The 12,713-nt window shown below is 43.8% G+C and overlaps 1 pseudogene; it reads left to right on the forward strand.

The window, feature by feature from the left end:
- The window catches only part of LOC123455574, a 28,808-nt pseudogene that overhangs the window by 15,728 nt on the left and 367 nt on the right, over positions 1-12,713 (forward strand).

The following is a 12,713-nucleotide window of genomic DNA, read 5'->3' on the forward strand; positions in this document are numbered from 1 at the left end:
CTCAAATAAATAAATAAAAAATGAACAAAAAAAATTTTTTTAAAAAAATCGAAGGTCAAAGAGAGGAAGTTATGTCCCAGGTTAGGCAGCTTCTGCATGGCAGTTGATATGAAACCATCTGAGTTTGCTCTGGAGCCCGTATTGGATGTCCTTAAAGACATGCTGCAGAATTCAAAAAATGAAATATGTGAGCTGGGCATGGTAGTATCTTTGATCCCAGCACTTGGGAGACTGAGGCCCAAGTATTGTAAGTTTAAAGCTAGCCTGGGCTACATAGTGAATTCCAGGCCAATCTGGGCTATGGAGTGAGACCTTATCTCAAAAAAAGGAACTATGTGGAAAGCCTTCCCTCAAAGAACTATATAGCATCGGCTGTTATTACCAGAACAATCATTGATGTTTTGGATGACCCTTATATTAACTAATTACTAAAATGAAGTTTTAAACAAGCATATGAGGAAAATGTGATCATACTTTTCAATGAAAATAACAGCAGTTGTCTACCTTCTTGGAAACAGCATGTAAAATACCTGGTTACTCCATTGTACAGAAACATTCACACCCAAAATTAGTGAACTAAAGTTTTATTTTACTTTATTTTCTTTTTCAAAAATATTTTTATTTTTATTTATTTATTTGAGAGAGAAAGAAGCAGAGAGAGGAGGAGAGAAAGACAGAATGGGCACACCAGGGCATCCATCCACTGCAAATGAACTCCAGATGCATGTGCCATCTTGTGCAGCTGGCTTACATGAGTCCTGGGCAATTGAACCTGGGTCCTTTAATTTTGCAATCAAGCCCCTTATCTGCTAAGCCATTTCTCCAGCCCATTGTTTGTTTTGTTCTTTTTTTTAAATCAATTTTTATTAACATTTTTCCATGATTATAAAAAATATCCCATAGTAATACCCTCCCTTCCCCCACTTTCCCCTTTTAAATTCCATTCTCCACATAGCCCCTCCCCATCTCAATCAGTCTCTTTTATTTTGATGTTATGATCTTATCCTCCTCTTATTATGGTTTTGTATACGTAGTGTCAGGCACTATGAGGTCATGGATATCCAGGCCATTTTATGTCTGGAGGGAGCACGTTGTAAGGAGTCCTACCCTTCCTTTGGCTCTTACATTCTTTCCGCCACCTCTTCCGCATTAGACCCTGAGCCTTGGAAGGAGTGATCAAGATGTTACTCAGTACTCCAGTCACTTCTTTCCAGCACTATAATACCTTCTGAGTCGTCCCAAGGTCACTGCCATCTGAAAAGAGAAGATTCTCTATGCAAAGTGAGAGGCGCATTAAAATAAGGGTTTGAATATTAAGAGAAGTGCTTACTGGGCAGTTTGATAAGCATAGTATATACATGTATCCAGACAGCAGCAGATGTTACACCCCTAAGGCTCATTACTACCCCTGTTTTAAGTTTTCAGTATCAAGGATGTATTCCCTCCCATGGACAGGGACTCCAGTTCAGTTGGAGGGCAGTTGGTTTCCACCATGATAGACGTGCCACTATTGCACCCATTGGCTCATTTGGCCTGGCTGGCCAATTATAAGGCTTGCAGTGTCCACTGTTGAGTATCTTCACTGGTGGTATCACTTTCTCCCATTGAACTGCGTGTTGAATGACTTCTTCCAGCTTCCTGTCAGCCGGTCTACATGAAGGAGGTTATCAGCCCAGTTCCAGCAGGATTTCTCAGGGGCCTTGCAGCCCAGGTATGTGGAGTCTTCAGCAATGGGGTCTTACCATGTATTCCTGGTGGGAAGCCAAAGGCCTCAGCAATGTCCTATAATGTTTTGGGGCATCAGGGACCTCCCTGCCAAAAACTCACTGGAAGGTATCCCATCCCTGGCACTGAAAAATTTCTAGCAACGATCTACGATTCCTGAGTGTTCCATTCTCCAAAACTGGAGGATTCCATAAGATTTATTTATATCTTCTTAGATTTTGGTTAGCCCTCCCTCTACCTTTCCTTTACTCAATCTCTTCCCTTGGCCTCAGTTTGGGCTTTTTCACCCCCATTAATCTATTTTTCTACTTACATATATAATACCAACCTATTAAGTGCCTTCCATCCTTCCTTTCTCTTCCTTTTATATCTCTTTATTAGCTTACTGGTCTCTGCTACTGAGTTTTTTCCTTCTCACACAGAAGCCCAATAATCTGTAGGTAGGATCCACATATGAGAGAGAACATGTGGCGATTGGGTTTCTGGGCCTGGGTTACCTCACTTAGTATAATCCTTTCCAGATCCATTCATTTTCCTGCAAATTTCATAAGTACATGTTTCTTTACCGCTGAGTAGAACTCCATTGTATAAATGTACCACATCTTCATTATCCACTCATCAGTTGGGGGACATCTAGGCTGGTTCCATTTCCCAGCTATTATGAATTGAGTGGCAATAAACATGGTTGAGCACGTAATTCTAAGGAAATGGGATGAGTCCTTAGGATATATGCCTAGGAGTGCTATATAGCTGGGTCATATGGTAGATCAATCTTTAGCTGTTTTAGGAACCTCCACACTGATTTCCACAATGGCTGGACCAGATTGCAGTCTCACCAACAGTGTAGAAGGGTTCTTCTTTTTCCACATCTCCGCCAGCATTTATGATCATTTGTTTTCATGATGGTAGCCCATCAGACAGGAGTGAGATGAAATCTCAATGTAGTTTTAATCTGCATTTCCTTGATGACTAGGGATGTAGAACATTTTTTTAGATGCTTATATGCCATCTGTATTTCTTCTTTAGAGAACTCTCTATTTAGCTCCATAGCCCATTTTTTAATTGGCTTGTTTGAGTTCTTATTATTTTTTAGTTCTTTGTATATCCTAGATATTAATCCTCTATCAGATATATAGCTGGCAAAGATTTTTTCCCATTCTGTAGGTTGCCTCTTTGCTTTATTCACAGTGTCCTTTGCAGTACAAAATCTTTGTAATTTCATGAGGTTCCAGTGGTTAATCTGTGGATTTATTGCCTGAGCAATTGGGGTTGTATTCAGAAAGTCTTTGCCAAGACCAATATGTTGAAGGGTTTCCCTTACTTTTTCCTCTAGCAGTTTCAGAGTTTCAGGTCTGATGTTAAGGTCTTTAATCCATTTGAATTTAATTCTTGTGCATGGAGAGAGAGAAGAATGTATTTTCATCCTTCTACAGATACATATCCAATTTTCCCAAAACCATTTGCTGAAGAGGCTATCTTTTCTCCAATGTATAATTTTGGCATTTTTATTGACTATCAGGTAGCTATAGCTACTGGGACTTACATCCGGGTCCTCTATTCTGTTCCACTGATCTACATGTCTGTTTTTGAGCCAGTACCATGCTGTTTTTTTTACTATGGCTCTGTAGTATAGGTTAAAATCAGGTATGGTGATACCACCAGCCTTATTTTTGTTGCTCAGTATTATTTTAGATATTTGAGATTTTTTTGTGACTCCAAATGAAGTTTTGGATTGTTTTTGCTATTTCCGGGAAGTATGCCATTGGAATTTTGATGAGGATTGCATTAAATGTGTAGATTGCTTTTGGTAAGATTGCCATGTTCATCTCTATAACACACATTTGTATGCCAACGTCAGCTCTTCCAAATGAATCAAGTTGTTGGTGCTTCTTCTGCCCCCAAGGATGCTCTGCCTCATTGAAGTTAGTCCCTCAGTGGGTTTTGGTTTGGTTGGGGAACAAGCAGGATGTCATGAGTGCAGACAAGGGGAGAGAGCGGGTGTGTTGTTTTCAGCGACTCCCCCAGTATTTGGCACGGTGTGCATTCAGCACATGTAAGCATTCAGGACAGTTGGACATAAATGGAGGAAAGCAAGCACACTTCTCCCATGTTTCTCTATCCTCAGATCTAATGGCCATCCCATCCTAGTGGACTCTGATCCACTTCATTTGTGATTAATAAGGTGCTTCAGTCAGGTTCGCAGTGCTGGCAGAAATCATCTGACCAAGAGCAGCTTTTGGGATAAAATTGTTTATTTTGTCTTACAGACTGGAGAGGAAGCTCCTCCATGATGGCAGGGGAAAACGATGGCATGGGCAGAGTGTGGACATCACCCCCTGGCCAACATCTGGTGGACAATAGCAACAGTAAAGTGTGCCAAACACTGGCAAGAGGAAGCTAGTTATAATGTCCACAAGCCCATCCCAAAAATACAGTGCTTCCAGGAGGCATTAAGTAGCAAATCTCCATCAGCTGGGAACCTAGCATTCAGAACACCTAAGTTCATGGGGGACACCTGAATCAAACCACTACATTCTGCCCCTGGTCCCTGTAAAATGATAATTATACATGATATAAAATGCAGTACATTCAGTCCAACTGTAAAAGTCCCCATAGCTTTTATCAATACTGATGATGTTCAAATATCCCTGTAATCAAAGATCTTTTAACTGGGCCATAAACCCCCCAAAATTCCCCAAACCCATAATGGCACAGAATAATGACTCACACTGCAAAAGATGGCACTGAGCATAGCAAAGAAATATTCATCCAATACAACATTTACACAGGGAAAGCATCAAATACTGTAGTTCCAAGTCCAATAACTCCAGTCAGTGACAAGTCTCCAAGTCTGATAATTCTAACCACTGACAAGTCTCTGGTATTCCATTTCTACCTCTCCAGCTAGGCTACCCAGTCCTGGAAAACTTCATGTGGGGCAGGCAGCTCTCCTCAGCAGCCATCTTGTGGTCCCACTATCTCCACTGGGTCTCGGGTCTCCGTGCAGGCACCAGCAATCCTGCCTCACACTGCCTGTAAAGTGTGTTTTCAAAACACAAGACCACATTACAGACTCAATGACACTCTCTTTCCTGCATTTCTTATTCTCCACAATACCAGGTATGGTGGCAATTTGTTAATCCAAGGGCGAATGAAGCAGACTGTGAAGAATAGGACACTCCTTCAGCAGTCAGGCCCCTTCCAAAGTCTGCATTTTTTTTGTCGTCCCAATACAGATGAGTTGACCCAAACTCAAAGATTGCAATCTCTCATAGAATTGCAGCTGAATGGGCAGAACTTTTAGCCCAAATATTTCATTTTTTCTTTGCCATATCCCTCTACTCACACCAGTACATCTCTATGCAATGCGAGCCTGCACAAAATCTCAGGACACGGGCATAACTGCATACATCTCACACAAACTGCCTCTAGCCCTGTCCAAGCAAACCTCTTTCTCATCCTCACGAGCCGAACCTCACAGTCCTTAGTTTTTACTGCATTCAGGTCTTTCAGCTCTGACCAGAATAGTCCATCACGCTGTACTTACAGCACTGCAAGGCGTCTTTTAGGCCAAGGTTTCAAATCATTCTACATTCCTCTTGAAAATAAGCTCCAAAACGCCAAAGCCACACAGTCAGGTGTCTAGCAGGAAATGATACCACTCCTCAGTACCAATATTACTGTTGCAGTTGGGTTTACATTGCTGGCAGAAATCACCTGCCCAAGAACAGATTTTGAAAAAAAAAAAAAGAGGGGGGGCGCTATTTTGGATTATGGACTCGAGGGGAAGCTCCATGATGACAGGGGAAAACAATGGCATGAGCAGGGGTGGACATCCTCCCCTGGCCAACGTATAGTGGACAATAGCAACAGGAAACTGCCAAACACTTGCAAGAGGAAGCTAGCTATAAAACCCATAAGCCCACTCCCAAAAATACACTGCCTCTAGGTGGCATTAAGTCCCCAATCTCCTTCAGCTGGGAACCTAGCATGCAGAACACCTAAGGTTATGGGGGACACCCGAATCAAACCACCACACAAGGGGACTCTAGCTGTCGCTTGACAGACAGTCTGGTCCTTCCCAGCTCCCTTGCTCTAGTGTTTTCCTCACTTCCGGCTGTGTCAGTTCCCACACACCCAAGAACATAATGACTTCTTGCATGTGCAGTGTGTGGGGTATGTGCATGTGTACATGTAGGAACATGCACCTATATGAGCCTTTGCAGAGGTCAGAGGAGAACAGTGGGTCTCACTCCTCGTATTTCCTTAGGTCGAGTCTCTCTGAATGCACAGCTGTGGTTTTTAATGAGCCCCACTGAGCCTCTGGTCTCTAATCACCATGGAACTGGAGTTACAGACACGCATGGCCACACCCAGGGGACCTGAGGAATGGAAGTCAGATCCTCATGCTTGTAGCAAGTGCTCTGACCCACCGAGCCATGTTGGCTCCTATTACAAGAGTAGGTGCTTTCTCTGAACCAGCAACACGATGCATGGCTTTATCTTTGCACTGCCACTTAGCACCTGAGTACTTAGTGGGGAAGTACCACTTCTCAGTACTGTCATTAGCTCTCAGGTCTTCTTGGATTGTATGTTAGTCCTCAGCTGTGACTCTTGGGCCTCTTGCCTAACAGAAGTCAGGATGTATGCTTTTCTCATTGTTCTGGGTGTTTTGAGGCAGATCGAAAGTCCAATTTCTAAGGTTGAAAACTTCCACCCAGGAGACATAGCAGAGCCAGGTTGATCACCTTTATGGAGAAAGCAAATTTCCTCATTCTCATTCATTCATCCTCTCTCTCTCTCTCATTCTCTCTCTCTCCATTTTTCAAAGTGGTGTCTCTAGTCCAGGCTGGCCTGGAATTTACTGTGTAGTCTCAGGGTGGCCTCAAACCATTGCAGTCATACTCTGGAGTGCTGGGACTAAAGACATGCCCCAACATGCCCAGCACGTTTCTTCTTAAGAACAAGAGTTAGGCCAGGTCTGATGTGTCACATCTACAATTCCAACTAGGTTCAGACAGTAGGACTGCCATGAGTTCAAGGACAGTGTGAGCTAAAACTGAGTTCAAGACCAACCTGGGCTACAGAATGAGGCTGTCTCTAAAACAACAGGAACAGGAGAAAGGTAACAATGAAGGATTCTGCTACCTAGTCCCTGTCAGGGATCTTTGGCTTTGAAAGGAGAGATGCAGTCAGGCTGCCCTGAGTTTGCAGCACTTCTGCGGAAGGCGCAGAAGAGAGTCACGATAGGTGGCGCTGCACTCACCCCTTCATCTGCGTCAGCCTGTGAGCCAGCGGCTAGCCTCCCCCATTGAACAGGTGAAGAAGGCAAGGTGCCTAGAAGTAAGAACTTGTCACTAAGGGGACTCACTGAGCTGAGCTCAGGCACCTCGCAGCTCTCTCCTAATCTCTGCATACTGTCGATTCAGGGCAGGGACAGCGGTCTTCTACCTGTCCCTTGGGGCCTGCCTCTATCTCCCCTGCATGTGTCTTCTCTGCCCTCAAACCCTTACCACTCAACTGCCTTCATTTCTTTCCTCTTACGCTTCCTGTCCTTCTTTTTATTCTTCCATTCATTTATTGGACATGGGCTTTCCCTTTGTATCCCAGGCTATCCTTAACTCTCGACACAGCGCACACCGTCCTCTGGCCTGCAACACCCAGTGCTGGGATGGCGGGCGTGCACCACCGCGCCCGACTTCTTTCTCTCAGTCCACATCTGACTCGCGACAGCGCTCACCCTCCTCAGCTCCACCACAAACGCTGCCGCTCTCACTGTGGTGATGGCAGCTAAGAGCACTTCTGCTTCTTGTCTTGGCCCAGTGTTGGGTGAACCATCCTCATCCTGTCTCAGGCCCAGCCCTGTTTCCTGTCCAGTCTTCTGACTCGGAGTCATGTCTACTTCTGAACATGGCATGGCTGGGCACAGGGGCACCTGCTAGAGGATGATCCAGCCACCCTCCTAGTTTATGCCAGGCCTATAGAATGTTCCTTTCATAGCACCTGGAACTCTTGTCTGCAGGGGAGGCTTGTCTCTCTCCATCAACCCAGGGAAAGGGGTTGTGATCTCTACTTCCTCTCACATATGCCCTAGAGAGATTTCAGTCACCAGGGGACATGGGAAAGGCAAGACCCCAGCCCCTTGGTAAACCTCCCGAGTCTCTCTGTGGGATGGAGCTCGGAAGCTTTCCTTTCAGCATATATGGAAGTGATGTTGACCCCCAACCTGGACCTTGAGTACACAGAAGTGTGACAATCTTTCAGGAAGCGTACGTCCAAGGTCTCCAGGCCTCCTAGGATCACATCAGGCTGGAAGTAGCCTCTGCACATCTTTCTTGATGACCCACCCTGGAAGCAGGCTTCTGCTTGATTCCTCCCTTTACCGTTTCCCAGTTGAGGCAGCAAGAGCTAATTTTCTCAATCCACTGCTTCCTTTGAAAAGGACAAAGGGACTAGAGATGACTCAGTGGGTAAAGTGCTTGTGTCACAAGCATGAGGACTTGTGTTTGGATCCCCACCACCCATTAAAAGTCAAGAGTCATGGTGTGTGCCTATAATCCCAGCACTGGGGGGACACAGACAGGCATGTCCCTGATGCTTGCTGGTTATCTAGTGCAACCAAGCCAGTGAGCTCCAGTTTCAGTGAGAGTCTCTGTCAAGAAAAAGAAGGTAGAGAGTGACTGAAGGTCAAGGAAGATACCTGAGGACGTCTGATGACGCTCACTCATGAGCATTCATAGATGCGTGTTTGCACACCACACATTTACAGACATGTGCAAAAAGCCCAAGTTTATGTGATTGCTGGGAGAATTCAACGTAGTACTGTTGATGAAAATAAATTATGACTGCTTTGATTGTCGCTTGTCCCTTGCACAGAGAAATTATAATGTGTCACTTTTTGTGTCTTTTAGCTATGTGGATATAATGTTGTCCCTGATGAAAAATAGGTTCCAATACCTCCTGTCTATTCTTACAATACAACAAAACATGCAGGTAAAGCAGACTTTTTACTGTTACTTTGTTTGTTAGTTTTACTTTGTTACTATGTTTTACTGTTTGCCTAGTTTCCCTGCTCAATTCTATAACCTTGGTGAGAATTATTATTCCCAACTTACCCCTTAGGAAGTGTACTGGTGTATGCATGGAGGTAATTCCGTCTTGGGATAATGAGGACAACAGAAAATTTCTTCTCTTCCCACACTGCACATGTTTTTCTTATATTCCTTTCCCATTTTGTTTTCCAACCATTGCTCATACCATATGAGGAGGAAATGGATCATTCCAACATAAAAATTTCATGAACCCTGCATTAGGAGTAAGGAAAAACTTGGTTGCCCTATGGTAGACTGTATGGCCATACCATGGGGGTGTGATGTACTAACTACACGTGGATTTGCACACAAATACACCCCAGGGATGTGTGGAAGTCACAAGAAAATCCCTAAAATAGCGGTGTGTGTTTGTGCTCTTTTGTGTTTGAGGCAAGGTCTCACTATGCATCCCAGGCTGGCCTGAGCTCCAGATCCTCCTGCTTTGGCTTCCCAAGTGCTGGAATTTTAAGTGGGCGTAGCCACACACGACCACAGGATCTAAACTGTTATTGTTTACTTTCGGAAATTCCGTAACATATTGCATGCACTTATGACCTTTGTCCCAGTGCTGAGTATCAAAGCCAGGGCCTCATACGTGTTGGGCGAGCACACTGTCATTGAACTACATCCCCAGCCTGACTCCTTTTCAGAATCTCTAAAAGGAGTGTTTCCATCGACTCATTTAGGTACATTTAGGGGGAAATTCTGCAGTGCTGGAAATGGAACCAGGGCCTCTGTGCACTAGGCAAGTGCTCTCCCACTGAGCCACGACCCCAGTGCTGGGATTGAAGCTTAACATTTGCTGTGGCCAGACTTAATTTCAAGTAAGCAAATGTATAGACTTTGTAAGAACCTTATTTTAGTTTTTTAGATTTGTTTGTTTGCTTGCTTGATTATATTTTGTCTGGGGGGATTTTTTGTTACTTGGTGGTTTTGAGACACAGTGTTCCTCTTCAGCCCATGCTGACCTTAAACTCTGTATCATCCTGCCTCAGCCTCCCCAAAACTGAGATTACAGGTGCCATCATATACCAGTCTCCCTATTTGACTTTTTAAATTTTTATTTGTTTGCAGGAGAGAGAGAATGCGTGTACCAGGACTATCGTCAGTATACACAAACAGACTCATGCACCCTTTGTGCATCGGTCTTTATGTGGGTCCTGGGGAATTGAGCCCAGGCTGACAAGATTTGCAAGCAAGTATCTTTAACAGGCACACCATCTCCCCAGTCCTTTAAAAAAGAAAAAAAGAAAATATAGGATCTCATTTAACCCAGTCTGGTGTTAATATATAAATAAGGGTGACGTCAATTCCTGATCCTCTTCCTTCTATTTCCTAAATGCTGGGAGTACACACAAGAGTCACTACACCCAGTGCTATATGAAGTTTTTAGGTATTTTCGGTTGTTTGTTTTTAGTGCTGGCTTCAAACTCACAGCACTCCTACCTCATCCTCCCAAGTACAATCTGTAAAAGCATGCACCACCATATCTGGTTTTCTATTTATTTTGTAATAATAGTTGTTTTGGGGCCAGGCCCAGTGGTGCATAGCTTTAGTCCCAGTGCTCTGGAAGCAGAGTGACTGCTGTGAGTTCAAGGCTACCCTGCGGCTACATTGTTAATTCCAGGTCAACCTGGGCCAGAGTAAGACCTTACCTTGAAAAACAAGCAAACAAAAAAAAAGTGAGACTAGAAGGATTGCTTAGCAGTTAAAAGTTTGCCTGCAAAGCCAAAGGACCCAGATTCGATTCCCAAGGACCCACATTAGCCAGATGCACAAGGGGGTGCACTCGTGTACCGTGGCTAGAAACACTGACCTGCCTATTCTCTCTGTCCCCTGCTCTCTTCCCCTCTTTTTCTGTCAAATAAAAGCTTATTTGGGGTTGGGGAAAAACTATATTTGAGAGAGAGAGTAATTATGGGCTCAGATAAATCACTAGGGCTGGAGACATGGCTTAGAGGTAAGGCACTTGCCTACAGAGCCTAAGGACCCAGGTTCAATGCCCTGAACCCATGTCAAGCCAAATGCATAAAGTGGCACATGCATTTGATGTTTATTTCCAGCAACTGGAGACCCTGGCACGCCCATTCTCTCCCTCTATCTTCTCTCCCTCTGACTTCAAAGAAATAATTTTTGGTAAGCAATGAGATGTATTCGTGCCTCTAATTAAGTCAGAGGCAGTCAGAAGGAAACAGAAACAGGTGGAGGCAGAAGGCAGTGTGCTCATATCATTTAAATTCTACTCATGAGCAGGAGGCCTAAGGAAGGGTCTGCAGGAACAAACATAGCAGGCTCTGCCTGCAGTGGAGACTCAAACAGCTGCTCTCAAAGGGGCAAAAGAGAAGGCAGCTGCTGAGCCAGTGTTCCGCAGTACTGGAAGGAACCTGTAAAATGTGGGTGGGTGCAGAAGAGAGGAAATCCGTGACTCCGAAATGGAAGGAAACTGCAGAGAAACTCATGAATGGGCTGTTTTTATGTCTGGTTACTTCTTTGATATGAGATGTATAAAAAAAACCAACCAGAGGACTGAGAATGTGACCCAAAGGACATGGTGCTTGCCTACATGAACCGATTGTGTGGGACAGGCCTGTAATTCCAGCACTAGGGAGGTAGAAACAGGAGGATCACAAGTTCAAAGCCAACCTAAGTTACATGAGACCCTGTCTCAAATCCATGCCACATCTTCACCTATTTGGATAATTAAAATGCATACAAACTATTCTTCAGTCACTAAAAGTAGCTTGAGAGGAGGCCCTAAGAATGTACTTCTCTTTAAAATTACGCTTACAAGAATGATTCACCACGTCTTTTGTTCCTAGGCCCACTATTTTATGTTTCAGATGCTGAGATTAAAACGTTACTTGGTAAATTACGCTGTTTTAAAATAGTTAGCAAGCTAATAATGCTGGGCATAGAGGCATACATTTAATTCCAGCACTTGGGAGGCTGAGGTAGAAGGATCACTGTTGAGTTCAAGACCACCCTGAGAATACAGAGTGAATTACAGGTTAGTCTACGTTGAAGTAAAACCCTACCTCTCCATCACAAAAAAAAAAAAAAAAAAAAGTCATCAAGCTTGACATGGAGGCACATATCTACAGTCCCAGGATGTGGAAGACAAGCAGAAGAAGCAAAGATTTGAGGCCAGTCTGAGCTATACTGAGTTCAGGCCAGCCTAGACCGCTGGGTAAGATCTTGTTTCAAAAACTGAATTCAAACTGTTGAGCTAGTAGCAAGTACTGATGTATGCAATTAATGTGTACAAAATTGGAAAGGTAGAGACCACTTTATTGAAAACTTTTTTATCCTAGAGAAGGAACCATTCTCCTTAATGTGGTCTTTTACCTGTATGATTTATGATGAAGACATTTGGAACTGGACAAGATGACACTCTCCTGTGATCTCAGCACTCCAGAGGCTGATAGTACAATAATAAGTTTGAGGACAGCGTGAGTTGTATAGCTGGTTCCAGGTCAGCCTGAGCCACAGAGTAAACCCCTGCCTTAAAGAAAAAAGAAGACGACAAATGTTTCTAAAGAGGGGCCTACTGTGGTTTTTATTAAACATATTTTTATTTATTTATTTTGGAGAGACAATGAGAATGGATGCACCAGGGCCTCCCCACACCAAAAAAAAAAAAACAAAAAACAAAAAAAACAAACAAAAACAAAAAAAAAAACAAAACTCCAGATTCATGCACCACCTTGTGCATCTGCCTTTATGTGGGTACTGGGGAAGTGAACCTGGGTCCTTTGGCTTTGCTGCCAAGCACCTTAACTGCTGAGCCATCTCTCCAGTCCTGCTGTGTTTTCTAAGTAGTAAAGTGATCACAAATCAGAGTTCAGAAATCTTACCTGGACATTTTGCCATTTTTGTTAAAGGAAGAAACTTTTAGTG

This window comes from Jaculus jaculus, chromosome 17 (genome assembly GCF_020740685.1).
Source record: "Jaculus jaculus isolate mJacJac1 chromosome 17, mJacJac1.mat.Y.cur, whole genome shotgun sequence".
Classification (NCBI taxonomy): domain Eukaryota; kingdom Metazoa; phylum Chordata; class Mammalia; order Rodentia; family Dipodidae; genus Jaculus; species Jaculus jaculus.